Here is an 18,949-nt window from a genome sequence, read left to right as displayed (position 1 = left end):
GTAAGGCAATAAGAACACCATAAATATTGTTCAACCAAATAAGGAACACAAGTATAGTCAATGAAACAAGCTTTTCAAATACAAGTTGTTCCACAACAAAGTCACTATGTGATACCTCATCTTATAGTCAATAAACATGGGACTCAGTCCACTTTCATATTCTCACGACACCTCGTGCCCATATCTCTATCACGACCGCACGGAACTCACATGCCAATAATAAAATCATCATTTACTCGCGGTACTTCATGCCCACATTTTATTTCACAACTGCACGGACAATTCACGTGCCAATAATAAAATCATTATATACCCACGGCACCTCATGCCCATATTTTCAACACGAATCAAATAATTATCAGGTTACGTACTCGTGAGCTAGTATATATGACATGCTACGGTGTATTCATGTGCAAGTGTATTACTGCAACCCAAATCAATAAAAAAATATCAAGGATATCAATTAACTCACCGAAAATACAAGTCAAGTTACACAAAGTGTATATTAAACACAAGGAGAATCGCAATATCGCACAAAAATCACCAACACAACAATGCTACGTCATCACATAAAAATCACCAACACAATAACTCCACATCATCACATATCATCCCTGATATTGCCACCCTTATCATCTCTCCTATAGCCACATGTATCACTCTGCCTAGACAATATCAATAGCTAACCTTATCTCGCCTATAATAGCCTCCCTTATCGCTCCGTATAATAGCCTCCCTTATCACTCTATATAATAGCCACTCTTATCACTCCCTCCCCCCAGACAATATCGCAACACACATAACAATAGTGAAATGCCACCCTTATATTCGCATAATATCAATAGTGAAATGCCACCTTTACGTCCGCATAATAATAACCCAAATCACACAGCAATTCACACGGAATATTATCACATCAACACAACATATCAATTCATATTACAAATTGCAACCTTTTCAAAGGAACAACTAAATCAAATCATCTCACAACAAATTGCCCAAGGCTCTACACAACGTATATGAAATCTCAAAACAACAAGGATGAAAAAGTAACTCAGCATAGAACAACGCCTTCTTTAATCCAAATTTTAGGTAAGTAGATTAATGCTTCCTTTTTAAATTTTTATTTAATTATTTGTAGATGAAAAATCCATAATGAAATTATTTTCACAAAATGGTAACTCAACAAAACACAAAATTCACGTAAAAGTCAAAGTAGCAGTTAAACCAAATTATCATATAAACAAACTCGTCAAGTAAGGAATGAGGCATGTAACAACAACTTCCAAATAAAGCATGTAATAGTGAACACGGCCAATAAAGGGTGTAATATGTGCCTACAATCTTCAACTAATACATAAAAGATGCCTAAGAGTTTAAATCAATAGAATTTGCACATATAAGCCCGAGTACGTACTCGTCACCTAGCGTACACGACTTTCACACCATACAAAATTTTACATAAAACTCAATGCCTAAGGGATAATTCCCCCACACAAGGTTAGGCAAGATACTTACCTTTACGAAGTTAGGCCGATACTTTAAAATAGCCTTCTCGCTTGAAACGGCCTCTGGACGGCTCAAATCTAGCCAAATTAATTACATAGCATTATTAAAATTCATCGGAAACAATTCTGGATAATAAGACGTCGACTTTAAATTTCACATTAAAAAGTCAACCCGGGGCCCGCATCTCGGAACCCGATAGAATTTTATGAAATACGAATACTCATTCCGATATGAGTTCAACCATACCAAAATTATCAAATTCCGATAACAAATCATCCTCCAAATCCTCATTTTTTTTTTGAATTTTTTTACATTTTTTCTCAATTTGTTCCACAAAATTCGAATTAAACGATGAATATAACCATGAAATGATGAAATATAATCACTTTCGGATATAGAACACTTAACCCAAACAAGCTTGTGAAAAATTCCTCCAGAATCGCCCAAACCGAGTTCCAAAAATCCAAAACGGAAATGGAGAAATGACCAAGTTCGATCTTTATGTTTCTGTCCAGTTTCGCACCTGCGGAACAAATTTGCGCTCTTGCGAGCTTGCTTTTGCGAGACCAATCTCACTTCTGTGAAGTCCACTGCCCAGCTGATTAATCGCACCTGCGGCAGGAAGTCCGCTTCTACGCAAACGCAAGTGCGAGACAAAATTGCGCTTCTGCGCTTCATATCGCTTCTGCGTTGCCATAGACCGCATCTGCGATTACTACCTTGTTCCTTCCCCAGCCGTTTCTGCGATTACTACCTCGCTTCTGCGACCAAGACTTCCCAGAAGCGATTGTACCAGCAACAAAATTTTCAACAGCTTCAACAAAGCTCCAAACGATCTGAACCCCGTCCGAAACTCACCCGAGCCACTCGGGACCTCGTCCGAATATACCAATAAGTCCTGTAAAATAACACGGAACTACTCGATGCCTCAAATTACATCAAACAATGGCAAAATTGCGAATTGCACCTCGAATCACACTTATGAATTTTTAGATTTTCCAATTTACAAAACTCGTGCCAAAACGTATCAAATCAATCCGAAATGACTTCAAAATTTGCACACGACTCATAAATGACATAATGGAGATGTTCCAATTCCCGAAACCGAAATTTGAACCCAATATCATCAAATTCAAATCTCGATCAAGCTTCTGAATATTCCAAACCTTCAAATTTTTAATTTTCGTCGAAATAAATAAAGTCAACCTACTGACCTCCGAATCCAATTCCGGACGCACGCCTAAGTCCAAAATCACAATACGAAGCTATTGGAATCATCAAAATACCATTCCGGAGTCGTCTACGTGAAAGTCAAACTCCGGTCAATTCTTTTCACTTAATTTCTATAACGAGAATTTTTTTTTCAAATTGACCCCGTATCACCCGTAAACCAAACTCGACTACACACGCAAGTCATAATACATAATACGAAACTCCTCGAGACCTTAAGCCGCCGAACATGGTACTAATTCTCAAAATAACCGATTGGATCGTTACAAATATGCATTGAATCTTCCAAAGGTTAAATGACTCTCAATAGTACTATAAATTATAGCATGCCTAATTGCTACTATGTAGAGCTTCTTGAAAATTAAAAGGCATGATAGGGTTTTGAAAGTCTAAGTGATAGAAATGTAAATATGTGATCAAATTTATTGGTAAAGTTTATAAGAAAAATACTACTACTGCTTAATGAGATACGTCCTCTTCTCATTTCACCGGTCTAAAGAAACACGTGGTCTTTTCATTTAATTCACGGGTCTAAGATCCAAGAAAAAATATACTCTCTCCAATTCAAATTATTTGCTGGACTTTTTAAAAATATTTGTCTCAAATTATTTATTATTTTAGAAGTTTAAGATAAAATAAATTATATTTTTTTCATTTTACCCTTAATAATAATTGTTCTTGAAGATGGAGATACCACATAAATATAATAAATATTCAATAAAGAGAGATTATATTTTAAGACATAAATAAAGGTAAAATAGTCCAACTCTCCTTCTAAATAATATTTTGTAAGGAGCGCGCGTAAAGGAGAAATACGGCAAATAGTTTGAGACGGAGTGAGTATAAGAAAAGAAAAGTAATAAAAGAAACACGTGCTCTTTTCATTTCACGGGTCTAAATTTACGTGCTTAATTCAATACGGCACCCAAAATCTACAGCCCCACTAAAAAATTTCAAATTATTGATTCCAAACATACTATAGAGAAGTTGCAAACTAATCACATAATTCACACAATTAATTAAGCACACCGGTAAATATCGATTAAAGAACAAATATAAAATTCACAGGAATAGCATAAAGATATACTAATGATCTTTCAACTAAATCTGCTGATCTAATCAAACAAGAAAAAAATAATAACCTGTTTGGCCAAACTCAAAAATTAGTTTATTTTGAGAATTATTTTTTTTCAAAAATACTTTTGATGAGAAGAGTGAGTTGCTTTAGTGGTGAACACTCTCCACTTCCAACCAAGGGGTTGTGAGTTCGAGTCACCCCAAGAGTTAGGTGGAGAGTTCTTGGAGGGAGGGAGCGGAGAGTCTATTGGAAACAGTCTCTCTGCCCCAGGGTAGGGGTAAGATCTGCGTACACAGTACCCTCCCTAGACCCCATTAGTGGGAGTATACTGGGTTGTTATTATTGTTGTTGTTGTTGTACTTTTGACAAGAAATAATTTGTGTTTGGCTAATTAATTTCAAAAGCACTTTTAAGCAGCAACGAGTGTACATACCTAATTTTTTCCCTTTCTTCTTCTCCTACACACATTATAACTTTATTGTGTGTGTGTAAATTTTAGAATTAGATTATTAAATAATTTGTTAGGGGAATTAGGGAATTTGTAGTGTCATTTTAAAGCCAAAATTAGCCCAAACATTGGACCAAATTGGCAACCCAGGACCCCGTCCAAATACTTTGGCCCAGAAGACGAAAAAACAACGTCGTTTTAGTAAGTGGATGAGATTCAATCTCAGCCACTGATCTTCACTTGATTCAAAGGCCAGACATCAACTCTCACCCTAGGTATTTAAAGCATAGAATAGCCAAAAATTTGCCCCCGTTTTTCCTTTACTCTCTTTCTCCTCCCTCTCTTCTCTCTATCATTCCCTCTCCCACTACTTAGCCCGCTGCCGCCCGCCGGAATTTGCCACTGGCGGCAGCCGACCTCCAAACACCCCCAAATTATCACCATACACTCTTCTCAACCTCCTCTATTCGAATCTCCAAATCGAATTTCTCAAACCCCCTCTCAAACTCCACGATTAGTAGATCTAAGAAACCCTAGCCGCCACCTATTTTCCAAATTCGTGAAGCTCCGACCACCTTCGCCCCATAACACATACATGAATGAATAGAGCTCTATGATACCTACACTTCCCCTCTAATTTCACCCATAAACCCCGACCTCCACCATTGCCGACCTTCGGGCACCACCACCACAATCGCCCCTAAACCACCGCTGTTTTGCCTGAAGCTCTTCTCCTCTACGGCGTAGGATTCACTCCAAACATCCTTTCTTGTTGGTAATGAAAATCATAGCCAAAATTCTGGTTTGCCAACATTCAAGGATACGATTTTCACCAATAAGAAAGATGTGTTTGATAGTCGAGCTAGTGTCACGACTGCTTCAATGCGCTCCGATGACCTGAGCCAATTTTTGGATCCCCGAGCTTTGGTAAAAGCCTCCCTTTTCTGATTCTAGCTACTAGTTTAGTTTTTTATTTTATTTTTATGTCTTGTTTGTGTTTCTATGATTTTCCATTGTGTTATGAGAGTAGTCATCTAGTTTCGGATAGTTTAGTCGTCTATATGTTCTAGTTTAGCAATATTATTTTATCCTTCACTACTGATTATGTCAACTACGGGTAGTCATTTTATTGATTTAGATTCGTGTATATTAGTTTGAATTATTATTAGTTCAGGTTATTTAGATTGTGTTTTAGATTCAATTAGCTGATTAACATATTGTTTATCTTGTCGTTGCCTTTGGTAAAAAACCTCTTTTTCATGATTTCAGTAATTAATTTAGTTTTAAAGTTCAGTTTTTGTTTCTTGTTTATGTCTCTATGACTATCCGTTGTATTATGAGAGTGATCGATTAGTTTCAGATAGTTAGTAGTTTATATTAATTGAGTTAGCTATATTATTTTGTTCCTTTTTACTAGTTTGGTCAATCACCGTTATAGTTTATTTGTTTGGTTTACATTAGTTTATGTGTTGATGTTGTTTTGGTTTTAGTATTTTGAGAGACGTGTTAGTTTAGTTTATAAGCTTGTTTGGTGGGTTTGATAGCCATGCCATTGCATTCTGAATTCTAATTAGTAGTAGTTTATAATAGGGACTGCCTTGTTTGTTTTAGACTTTGAATATTTGAGTTAAATGAGAGGAAAGGGGAAGAAAGGGAGAGTACTTGAGTGTAGGGTCCATGGTTTTAGTTTGGTTTCTTTCACCATTTCAAAAGCTATTTGGATTACTCCAAACAATGTTCATAGTTGGTAAAAAGTTTATCGTTTGGACAACTTTTGACTAAAAACATCTGTCCTTCGAATATTTTGGACGTATTTTTGGTGAAAACTTTGTCCTTTAGACAGATTGATAATAATAATTCAAGGTCCCTCTCCTCTAAAGAGAGGGTCTTCCTTTCATAAAAATAAAAGTGGGAGACACTCTATCACACTTAGAAGAGGACAATCTTTACACACTGAAGTTGAACACACAACGTAAGAAGAAAAATACAACATCTGAATATCCTTGAGTAGGAAAAATGGAGAGCTTTTGAGTGATTTTTATTACGATTAAAACATTATAAAAAACACTTAAGCTCTTGAAGCTAGTCTTGGATTTTCTTTTCTAAAGTTTCTAAGGTTCTTGTGTAATGACACAGCCAGTCGTTTCGAGAGTTGTAGCCCCGTTCCCCCATTTACTGTTTATTTTATGCTTTATAGCTGTTATGTGACTTGCCGGGGTAGTTGGTTCGGGTCCGGAGGTATTTCGAAATGAGTTAAGACACTTAGTCTCAAGGTTGGAAGCTTAAGCGAGAGGTTGACTGTATGTAGACGTATATGTAAACAACTACAAAATGGAGTTTTGATGGTTCCGTTAGCTCCGTTGGGTGATTTTGGACTTAGGAGCATGTCCAGATTGTGATTTGGAGGTCTATAGTTGAATTAGGCTTGAAATGACGAAAGTTGGAAATTTAAAAGTTTGATCGAGAGTGGACTTTGTGGTTATCGGGCTCGGATTGGAGTTTCTGGAGTTGGAGTAGGTCAGTGGTGTCATTTTTGACTTGTGTGCAAAATTTGGGGTCAATCGTACGTGATTTGATAGGTTTCGCCGTTTATAGAAGTTGGAATTTTCTTAGTTTCAATAGGCTTGAAATGGGGTGCGATTCATGTTTTTGATGTTGTTTGAGGTGATTTGAGGGCTCGACTAAGTTCGTATCATGTTTTAGGACTTGTTGGTATATTTTGTGGAGGTCCCGGGGGCCTCGAGTTGATTTCGGATGGTAAACGGATCGAAAATGGGATTTAGTGCATTGTTGAAACTGGGAGTTTTCTGGTGTGATCGCACCTGTGAGGGGTTGGCTGCAGGTGCGATGCCGCGGATGCAGCTGGAGTAACACAGAAGTGGAGGTTGGATTGAGGACTATTGAGCGCAGATGCGGAATGATTTCCGCATGTGAGGACACTCACCTGCGCGTGGAGTGTCGTAGAAGCGGCAGGGAGCCGAGGAGACTGCTCCGCAGAAGCGGATGATTTGCGCAGATGCGCATCCGTAGAAGCGGGGTTTGCGACCGCATAAGCGGTAGGTCGACTTTGATTGAGTTCTGCATATGCGGATGGTCGATCACATAAGCGGTGCCGCAGAAGCGACTAAATGAGTCGTAGAAGCGAAAAGCCTGGGCAGAACACTTAAATTCGAGGGTTCGTGATTTTTCTTCATTTTTAGACATTTCAACTCGGTGTAAGGCGATTTTTGAGAGGACTTTCGAGGATTTTCTTGAGGTAAGTCACTTGTGCTCATTTTTGTTCGATAATCTTGTTACCTCATTGATTTTTCCACCTAGATTGTGTGGTTTTAAGGTGTAATTTGGGGAGTTTAAGGCTAGAGATTTGGAGAGTTGAATTTGGGTTGGGGATTTGGGTGGTGATTTGGTGTCGGATTTTGGCAAATTTGGTACTGTTGGACTCGTGATTGAATGATCTTTCAGGTTTTGTAACTTTTATCATATTTCGAGACGTGGGCCCGGGGGCCGGCTTTTGATCCGATTTTTGACTTTTGATTAATAACTTAGTATTTTCTTATAGAATTGATTCCTTTAGCCCGTATTGATTGTATCAAAATATTTGTGACTAGATTCGAGGCATTTAGAGACCGACTCACGAGGCAAGAACGTATTGGAGTAGGGATTGGCATGGTTTGAGGTAAGTAACAGTTCTAAAATTAGTTTTGAGGGTATGAAACCCCGTAATATGTGTCATGTGATTGGTTTTGAAGGTGACGCACATGCTAGGTGACGGGCGTGTGGGCGTGCACCGTTGGAATTATGACTTAGTAAATTCCATGGAACTGAGTAGTTGGAGAATCTATTGTTATCCGTATATTCTTCATGTGTTATAGAAAATGAACAGCAAAGCATGTTAGAAATCATTTTTAGACTATGTGTTAGCACTGTAGGGACCCACAAAGGTCGTGTACATGTTGAATTATCTACTAAATTATTGTTTGGTACTCAGTCACATTTTGGCTTGCATATTACATCTCAGTCTCTATTGTTCATTATTGATGCATCATATCATTGCTGTTTGGGTTGATTAGCATATTTACTGAGAGCCCGAGAGATTGGGGAGGTTGATGACTGAGTGAGGCCGAGGGCCCAATTTTTGTGAGGATATTATGGGATCGGACTGCACGTTGCATCATGTTTTATTGATTTGTGCTATGATTGGCTTGTTATAGTGCTTGGGCTGAAGGATCCCCTCCGGCGTCTGCGCACCCAGAATGAGCACAATGGTTTTATATTGAGGGATAGATCTTCCTTGGGCATGGACGTTGCACGAATCATCTATATATTTTGGATGGATCTTCCCTGGGCTGGATTGACCTTATACAGTACTGAGTGACTGACTGTCAGTCGATACATATATATTTGGGATGGATCTTCCCTGGGCGGGAGTGGCCATATATAGTACTGAGTGGTTGAGTATTCCGAAAGTGTGAGTGCACGAAACTTCTAGTGTGGTGCATTACATACAGCATGTACATTGGCATGTAGATATGGAGAGGTCGTATTCCTCATATCATTCAGTTGATCTATTTTACTTGCACTGAGTTTAACTGTTGAACTTGAAAGCATGTCTATCTTTCTATGTTGAAATTTGTGTAATTGAATTATATATGTGAAGCTCGTCACTACTTTCAGTGCATTATTTAGTCTTGTTACTTACTGAGTTGGTTGTACTCACGCTACACCTTGCACTTCGTGTGCAGATCCACGTGCTTCTTGTTACGGTGGGTGTTGATTTCTTTGTGCAGCTTGATCATTGGAGATTCCAAGGTAGCTGCCCGGCGTTCGCAGACCTTGTCTATCCTTCCTTATCTTTCCGCTTTATGTACTTAGTTTTAGTCTTTTATAGACAGTATTTCCAGACTTGTGTTGTATAGACGCTTATGAACTCAGTGACACCCCGATCCTGAGAATTTCTGTATTGGCTTTAGATTTTCTATCCATTGTTTTGAGGGTTTTGATGATTTACACCTGTGTTATTCTTATTTTTCATTTAAAAGTGTTGGAAGTATTTTGAAGTGTAGGCTTGCTTAGTACCACGTTTCCATCATGACAGGCTAAGTTTTGGGTAGTGATAAGTTGGTATCAGAGCCTAGGTTACATAGGTCTCTCGAGTAATGAACATGTTTAGTAGTGTCTTGCGGATTGGTATGGAGACGTATGTACTTATCTTCGAGAGGTTGTCGAACCCTTAAGAAACTTCACATTGTATTCTTGTCTGCGAGTTTGTTGATTCTGGTCACTAAAATTTTGTTGTTCTATTCTCTCACGGATGGTAAGGACACGTACTACCGGACAGGACAACCAGCCACCAGTACCACCAACTAAGGCCATGAGAGGCCGAGGTCGCGATAGGGGCCGCGGTAAGGGCAGATGTGTAGCTCGTACATCAGCTAGAGCAGCATCTGCAGATCCACCAGTTTCTCCAGCCTAGGAGTAGGTTCCGGATGTGATTGAGCCAGCAGGGCCAACTCAGGCATCAGCTGTGACCATTGTGATTCCAGGCCTTCAAGAGGCTTTGTCCCAGATATTGACTATTTGCACTGGCCTTGCTCATGTGGTTTTGGCTTAGGTCCTACCAGCCATTTCTCAGGCCAGGGGAGGTACTCATACCCCCACTACTCGTACTCCAGAGCAGGTGATGCAGGGACTTCAGACATCGTGGGTACTACCAGCCCAGTCTGTTGCAACTGCTCAGGCTCATGTGGGTCCTATTATGACTGATGATGAGCAGAGTAGACTTGAGAGGTTTGGGATGCTCCATCATTCAGTGGGTCTGAGTCTGAGGATGCCCAGGACTTTTTGGACAGGTGCTAGGGATTCTTTGCTCGATAGGTATTCTAGAGACCAATGAGGTCTCATTCACTACTTTTCAGTTTACTGGGGCTGCCTTCAGATGGTGGGGAACCTATGAGAGGCGCAAGCTAGTCGTTGCAGAACTACTTACATGTCATGAGTTCTCCATTCTCTTCTTGGAGAAGTTTGTGCCACAGTCTCGCAGGGAGAAGCTGTGCAGACAGTTTGAGCAGCTTCGTCAGGATGGCATGTCGGTGACCCAGTACGAGATGAGGTTTTTCAGAGTTGGGTTGTCACGCAGTTTGGTTGGTTCCCATGGACAAGGAGAGGATATCTGGTGCTACCTTCAATGAGGTAGTTGATATTGCTAGGCAAATAGAGATTGTCCGTAGTTAGGAGCGTGAGAAGAGGGAGGCCAAGAGGCCTTAAGGTTCGGGTGGTCCTAGTGGTGTTCATTCTGGGGGATAGTCTTACCACAATAGGGGTCGTCCGTCTAGGCCCGCTCAGATGGCTCATCCAGTTCACAGTGGTGCATCATCCAGCCATGGTTTCATACAGTGCTCATCAGAGTCAGTCATCTCTCAATTACCTTCTAGCTCAGAGTTCGTCCCGTGCTCCTTCAGTTCAGGGTTCATCTACAACGGGTGCTTCTAGCGGGTATTCTGGTTCTCGAGGTCCTCCTCAGTATTTGTCGCTATTTTCATAGAGGGGTTGCTTCGAGTGTGTGGGTCACATAAAGAGATATTGCCCTCGCCTTTCGGGAGGTTCAGCTCAACAGAAGAGTCAAACTACGACTTCAGCACTAGTTGATTCACCACCCGCCTAGCCAGCTCGGGGTGGGGCTCAGTCAGCTAGGGGTCTCCCAAGAGGGGGAGGCCGATCAGGTGGCGGTCAGACCCAATTCTATGCTATTCCTGCCAGACCAGATGTTGTTGCTTCAAATGCAGTGATCACAGGTATTGTCTCAGTATGCCACAAGGATGCCTCTGTATTATTTGACACTGGCTCCACTTATTTGTATGTATCATCGTATTTTGCTCATTGTCTGGATATGCCTCGTGAGTCCTTAGTTTTAACTGTTCATGTATCTACGCTAGTGGGTAACAACATTATTGTGGAGCATGTATATCAGTCGTGTGTAGTGACTATTGGGGGATTAGAGACTAGAGTTGATCTCTTATTGCTTAGTATGGCTGATTTCAACGTGATCTTGGGTATTGATTGGTTGTCTCCATGTCATATAGTTCTGGATTTTCACGCTAAGACCGTGACGTTGGCGATGTCGGGGTTGCCAAGGATTGAGTGGTGAGGTTATCTAGACTATGTTTCCAGGAGAGTGATTTCATATTTGAAGGCCCAACGGATGGTTGGGAAGGGTTGTTTATTTATTTGGCATCTGTGAGGGATGTTGGTACTGATACAACTTCTATTGATTCTGTTCCGGTGGTGTGAGATTTCCCAGATATGTTTCCTGTAGACCTGCCAGACATGCCGCCCTACAGGGATATTGACTTTGGTATTGACTTGGTGCCGGACAATTAGCCCATTTCTATTCCTCCATATCATATATCACCAGCTGAGTTGAAGGAATTAAAATAGCAGCTTCAAGAACTTCTTGATAAGGGGTTTATTAGGCCTAGTGTGTCGCCTTGGGGTGCACCAGTCCTGTTTGTGAAGAAGAAGGATGGTACTATACGGATGTGCATCGATTATAGGCAGTTGAACAAAGTTACAATCAAGAACAAGTATCCTTTGCTACACATTGATGATATATTTGACCAGCTTAAAAGAGCAAGGGTGTTCTCTAAAATTGACTTGAGGTCTGGGTATCACCAGTTGAAGATTCAGGATTCGGATATTTTAAAGACAAGATTCACGACCCGTTATGGTCATTATGAGTTCCTTGTGATGTCTTTTGGGCTGACTAACTCCCCAATAGCATTCATGCATCTAATGAACTGTGTATTTCAAGCCTTATCTTGACTTGTTTGTCATAGTGTTCATTGATGATATCCTGGTGTACTCTCATAGCCTGGAGGAGCATGCCCATCATTTGAGAGTTGTGTTGCAGTGGTTGAGGGATGATAAACTAAGCCAAGTCCAAGTGTGAGTTTTGGCTTAGTTCGATGGCGTTCTTGGGGCACGTGGTGTCCAGTGAGGGAATTCAGGTGGATCCGAAAAAGATTGAGGCGGTTCAGAGTTGGCCCAGACTGTCCTCAACTATGGAGATTCAGAGCTTTCTCGGCTTGGCCGGTTATTTTCGTCGCTTCGTGGAGGGTTTCTCATCTATCGCATCGCCCTTGACCAAATTGACCCAAAAAGGTGTTACTTTCATGTGGTCAGATAAGTGTGAGGAGAGATTTCAGAAGCTCAAGACTGCCTTGACCACAACTCCAGTTCTAGTTTTGCCTTCAGCTTCAGGCTCTTATAAAGTGTATTGTGATGCTTCTCGGATTGGTATTGGGTGTGTCTTTATGTAGGATGGTATAGTGATTGTTTATGCTTCGCGTCAGTTAAAGCCCCATGAGAAGAACTACCTTGTTCGTGACTTGGAGTTGGCTACCATCATTCATGCATTGAAGATTTGGAGGCACTATCTCTATGGTGTGACTTGTGAGGTATTTATAGATCATCGGAGTCTCCAACACTTATTCAAACTAAAGGATCTAAACTTGAGGCAACATATATGGTTGGAGCTGCTAAATGATTATGACATCACCATTTTGTATCACCCCGGGAAGGCCAATGTGGTGGCCGATGCCTTGAGTAGAAAGGTGGTGAGCATGGGTAGCCTTGCATTCATTCCTGTTGGTGAGATACCTCTTGCAGTTGATGTTCAGGCTTTGGCCAACCAGTTCGTGAGATTAGATATTTCGGAGCCAGTCGGGTTCTAGCTTGTGTGGTTTCTCGGTCTTCCTTGTATGACCGCATCAGAAAGCACCAATATGATAATCCTCAGTTGCTTGTCCTTAAGGATACGGTTCAACACAGTGATTCTATAGATGTTACTATTGGGGATAATGGGATGTTGAGGATGCAAGGTTGGATTTGTGTGCCTAATGTAGATGGGCTACGTGAGTTGATTCTTAAGGAGGCCCACAGTTTGCGGTATTCCATTCATCCAAGTGCTGCGAAGATGTATCAGGACTTGAGACAACATTATTGGTGGAGGATAATGAAGAAGGATATAATGGAATTTGTAGCTCGGTGCCTTAACTGTTAGCAGGTGAAGTATGAGCATCAGAGGCCCGGTGGATTGCTTCAGAGGCTAGAGATTCCAGAGTGGAAATGGGAGCGGATCACCATGGATTTTGTAGTTAGGCTCCTACGGACTTCAAGGAAGTTCGATGCTATTTGGGTGATTGTTGATCGACTGACCGAGTCCACGCACTTCATTCCAGTTGGGACTACTTATTCTTTGAAGCGGTTGGCTGAGTTTTACATCTATGAGATTGTTCGCCTTCACGGTGTACTAGTATCCATTATTTCAAATCGGGGCATGCAATTTACATCGCAGTTTTGGAGAGCCGTGCAACGAGAGTTGGTCACCGAGGTTGAGTTGAGTACAATATTTCACCCTCAGACGGACGGACAATCTAAGCGCACTATTCAGATATTGGAGGACATGCTACGCGCTTGTGTCATTGATTTAGGGGGTTCTTGGGATCAGTTTCTGCTGGTTGCAGTGTTTGCCTACAGCATCAGCTACCAGTCGAGCATTCGGATAGCTCCGTATGAGGCTCTATATGGGAGGCGGTGTCGATCTCCGGTGGGTTGGTTCGAACCGGGGGAGGCTAGGCTATTGGGTACTGACTTGGTTCAAGATGCTTTGGAAAATGTTAAATTGATTCAGGATCGGCTTCGCACGGCGCAGTCCATATAGAAGAGTTACGCCAATAGGAAGATTAATGACGTTTCTTTCATGGTTGGGGAGAAGGTACTGCTCAAAGTGTCACCCCTGAAGGGTGTTGTGGGGTTCGAGAAGAAGGGCAAGTTGAGCTCTCGTTATATTTGGCCGTTTGAGGTACTTCAAAGGATTGGAGAGGTGGCTTACAAGATTGCCTTGCCACCTAGTTTGTCGAGTGTACATCCAGTGTTTCATGTTTCTATGCTCCGGAAGTATGTCGGCGATCCGTCTCATGTTTTAGATTTCAGCACGGTTTAGTTGGATGGTGATTTGACTTATGATGTGGAGTCGGTGGCCATTTTGGATCGGCAGGTTCGAAGGTTGAGGTCAAAGGACATAGCTTCAGTAAAGGTGCAGTGGAGAGGTCAGCCAGTTGAGAAGGCTACTTGGGAGACCGAGCGGGAGATGCGGAGCAGTTATCCACGACTATTTGAGACTCCAGTTACGTTTCTAGACCCGTTCGAGGATGGACATTTATTTATGAGGGGGAGGTTGTAATGACTCGACCGGTCATTTCGAGAGTTGTAGCCCTGCTACCCCATTTACTGCTCATTTTATGCTTTACAGATGTTATGTGACTTGTCGAGGTAGTTGGTTCGGGTCCGGAGGGATTTCAGAATGAGTTAAGATACTTAGTCTCAAGGTTGGAAGCTTAAGTTAAGAAGGTTGACCTCATAATGACGTATGTGTAAACGACTCCAGGATTGAGTTTTGATGGTTCCGTTAGCTCCGTTGAGTGATTTTGGACTTAGAAGCGTGTCTAGATTGTGATTTAGAGGTCTATAGTTAAATTAGGCTTGAAATGGCATAAGTTAAAATTTTGAAAGTTTGACCAATAGTGGACTTTGTGATTACCAGGCTCGGATTGGAGTTCCGGGAGTTGAAGTAGGTTTGTGGTATTATTTGTGACTTGTGTGTAAAATTTGTAGTCAATCGGACGTGATTTGATAGGTTTCAGCGTCATTTGTGGAAGTTGGAATTTCCTTAGTTTCAATAGTCTTGAAATTGGGTGCGATTCGTATTTTTGATGTTGTTTGAGGTGATTTGAGGGCTCAGCTAAGTTCGTATCATGTTATAGTACTTGTTGGTATATTTGGTTGGGGTCTCGGGGGCCTCGGGTTGATTTCGGATGGTTAACGGATCGAAAATGAGATTTAGTGCATTGATGAACCTGGGAGTTTTCTGGTGTGATCACACCTGCAAGGGCTTGGCCGCAGGTGGGATGCCGCAGGTGCGGCTAGAGTAATACATAAGCGGAGGTTGGATTGAGGACTGTGGGGTGCAGATGCGGAATGATTTCCGCAAGTGCGGACTCATACATGCGCGTGGAGTGTAGCAGAAGCGAAAGGGTGCTGGGGAGGTTGGCCCGCAGAAGCGGATGATTTGTGCAGATGCGCACCCGCAAAAGCGGGGTTTGCGACCGCATAAGTGGTAGGTCGGATTTGAGTGAGTTCCGCAGATGCGGATGGTCGACCGCAGAAGTGGCTAAATGAGCCGCAGAAGCGAAAAGGCTAGGCAGAACACTTAAAATTAGAGGGTTCGCGATTTTTCTTCATTTTTGGACATTTCAACTGGGTCTACTGCGATTGTTGAGAGGATTTTTGAGGGGTTGCTTGAGGTAAGTTACTTGTGCTCATTTTTGTTCGATAATCTTGTTTCCCCATGGATTTTCCCACCTAGATTGTGTGGTTTTAAGGTGTAATTTGGAGGTTTGAGGTTAGGGATTTGGAGAGTTGAATTTGCGGATTTGGGTGGCGATTTGGTATCGGATTTTGACAAATTTGGTATAGTTGGACTCGTGGTTGAATGACCTTTCAGTTTTTGTGAATTTTATCGTATTTCGAGACGTGGGTCCGGGGCCCCACTTTGGAGCCGATATTTGACTTTTGATTAATAACTTAGTATTTTCTTATAGAATTGATTCCTTTAGCCCGTGTTGATTGTATCGAATTGTTGTGACTAGATTCGAGGCATTTAGAGGCCGACTGACGAGGCAAGAGCGTATTGGAGTAGAGATTTGCACGGTTTGAGGTAAGTAACAGTTCTAAATTTGGTTATGAGGGTATGAAACCCCATAATATGTGTCATGTGATTGGTTTTGAAGGTGACGTACATGTTAGGTGACGGGCGTGTGGGCGTGCACCGTAGGAATTATGACTTAGTCAATTCCATGGAACTGAATAGTTGGATAAGTTGTTATCCGTATATTCTTCATGTGTTATAGAAAATGAACTGCAAATCATGTTACAAATCATGTTTAGATTATGTGTTAGCATTGTAGGGACCCACAAAGGTCGTGTACATGTTGAATTATCTACTAAATTGTTATTTTGTACTCAGGCACAGTTTGACTTGCATATTACATCTCAGTCTCTATTATTCATCATTGATAAATCATATCATTATTGTTTGGGCAGATTAGCATGATTACTAAGAGCCCGAGAGACTGGGGAGGTTGATGACCGAGTGAAGCCGAGGGCCCGATTTTTATGAGGATATTATGGGATCGGGCTGCACGCAGCAACATATTTTATTGATTTGTGCCATGATTGGCTTGTTATAGCGCTTGGGTTGAAGGATCCCCTTCAGAGTCAACACACCCATGTTAGGCGTCATTACGATAGACTAAGTTTTGGGTCGTGACATCTAGGGTTTAGTTTGAAGTTCTTTCCTGGGCTGTCTTGTTGCTGCTTCGCTGCTAGATGTTTGGCTGTGTTCATTAGTTTGCTCTTCCAAAGTTTTCTATTTTCTGCAATCCAAGTACCCTTTTAACTTCTGTAATTTCAGATTTCCATTTTAAATAACAATGAGAGTAACTTGAGCTTATTTTGATGTTTAAGCATGTCCGATTTGATTTTTATCTTGACAAAAATAAGAGTTCGTAAGTTATAATTATGTGTCAAGCCTTAACTTTATTATAATGTGTATATATAATTCCTTAGGATGTTCTGAATGCCAAATATTATACATTCATGTTTAAATCTGTTTAGACAATATAACTTACTTTTTATTGTGTCTGCAAATAAGTTTAATTAGTAGAAAGGGTTGTGTACCATTTAAATAAGCATGAGAAAATGCTGTACGTGTAATTGTGTACTGCCTATGGTGGCCCTTCATGCAGCATAGGATTCTTAAGTTCAACTTTATGAAATTTAATTTAGCACATCAATTGAAAATGAATGGGAAGCACTGATTTTTTTTAAGTTAGAAAAGTGAAGTTTATTCATTAATTGAGTCGGAATCGTTTGAGCCGTTGGAAAGTGGAGTTTTACTTCATTGTGTTTTAGCTATTCTAGTCAATACTTTATTATATTTTTTTAATTATTATTACGTTTTTTTTTTTGGAATTGACTATTAAATTTCTAAGAATATTGGGTTAGTTTTCCTATAGTATTCATTTGCCTTGTTTGATAAGGCAACAGGGAAACTGAGCTTTTACAAAGTCAGGTAATTTGGACATTAGAATTGAATAGGTCAGTGATTTTCGTTAACTTCAGTGGGTTGTAGGAAGATGTTTGTTTTTTATTAAAAGAGAAAAAAAAAAAAAAAAAAGTTTGGACCAAAAGCCAAATTCTGCTAGGCCCCCCCCTTCTCATGAACCAATAAAGCAGACCCATTGTCATCATTTTTTATAATGATTAGCTGGCCCATTTTTGTAATGATTTCAGCTGGCCCATTTTATTTAATGACAAAGCAGCTCATTATTTAAATTGATAGAAGCTGGTCCAACTTTTAAATACCATGGATGACCAATATTAATCTGACATGTCTTCTTCCATAATAAGATCCAAAAAATCAGCTTTCTTCTTAATTAAATAACTCAACCGCTTCTAATAATATAATTGCCACTTTAATAATAATTTGTGTTTGATCACGTGATCATACTCGTTCCTTGATTAAACAAAAATGATTAAACAAAAAGACATAGTGTGCTTGCATGCTCCTAGGTTAACACAATTAATAAAATTCAGTTAATAATTGAGCGACGATAGACAATCGTAATCTAAGGTAAATAACAATTTTAATCAATAAAAGTGACTGTGCTAGAACCACGGGATTCGGGGAGTGCCTTACACTTTCTCCCCGGTCAACAGAATTTTTTACCCGATTTTTTATTTTCGCGGACCAATAAAAATAGAGTCGAACCTTCCTTTGACTAGAGATTCAAATAAAAGGTAACTTGGAACAACAACAAAATCAATTTTAAGTGGCGACTCTGTAAATAAAATAATCCCTACTCAACTTTGTCACTTAAATTGGAAAAATCCTTTAATCCACAATCCACATAATATTATTTTGTGGGTGGTAAAGAGGGGACGACTCTGGCGACTTTGTTGGGGAATCTACTATGTGCTAGAATTCGAGCTTTTGTTCATTCATTAATTTTTTGGCATTTTTTTTATATTACTGTGTTTGTGAGCCTAATGTGTTAATTCTCGCTCATTTACTGCTTTGATATTGTTTGAACAGTATTATATAAACTGCCTTCTCTCGCACCATATTCGAGTCTTTTGATAAGTAATAATGTCGTGTGTGCTCACCAGCTCCACAAAATTTTCTGTCTGAGATAAATCCAATGTGCATACCTACTCCTGGTGAAAGTTTTAGTTACATATGTTTAGGCAGGGAGAACTACCAGTAAAGTCGGAACTACTATAACGACTCAACAGGTCGTTTTGAGTATTTGCATGTCGCTCGGTAATTTGAGGGCATGGGTAGCTCTATATGATGTATTGTGACTTGTGTGAATCGTCGGTTTTGATTTTCAGGTTAATCGGAATCGATTTGGCTGAATGAATTTCATGATTGAAGCTGTAAATTGGAACAGTTGACCAAGTTTGACTTTTGTAAATTTGACCCCGAAATAAAGTTTTGAGGTCTCCGTTAGGTCCGGATGGTGATTTTGGAGTTGGGCGTATGCCCGAATTTACATTTGGATATT

The sequence above is a fragment of the Nicotiana tomentosiformis genome, chromosome 8 (genome assembly GCF_000390325.3).
Source record: "Nicotiana tomentosiformis chromosome 8, ASM39032v3, whole genome shotgun sequence".
In the NCBI taxonomy this organism is placed as follows: domain Eukaryota; kingdom Viridiplantae; phylum Streptophyta; class Magnoliopsida; order Solanales; family Solanaceae; genus Nicotiana; species Nicotiana tomentosiformis.
The sequence above is the reverse complement of the archived record's forward strand: the minus strand, read 5'-3'. Positions refer to the sequence as shown.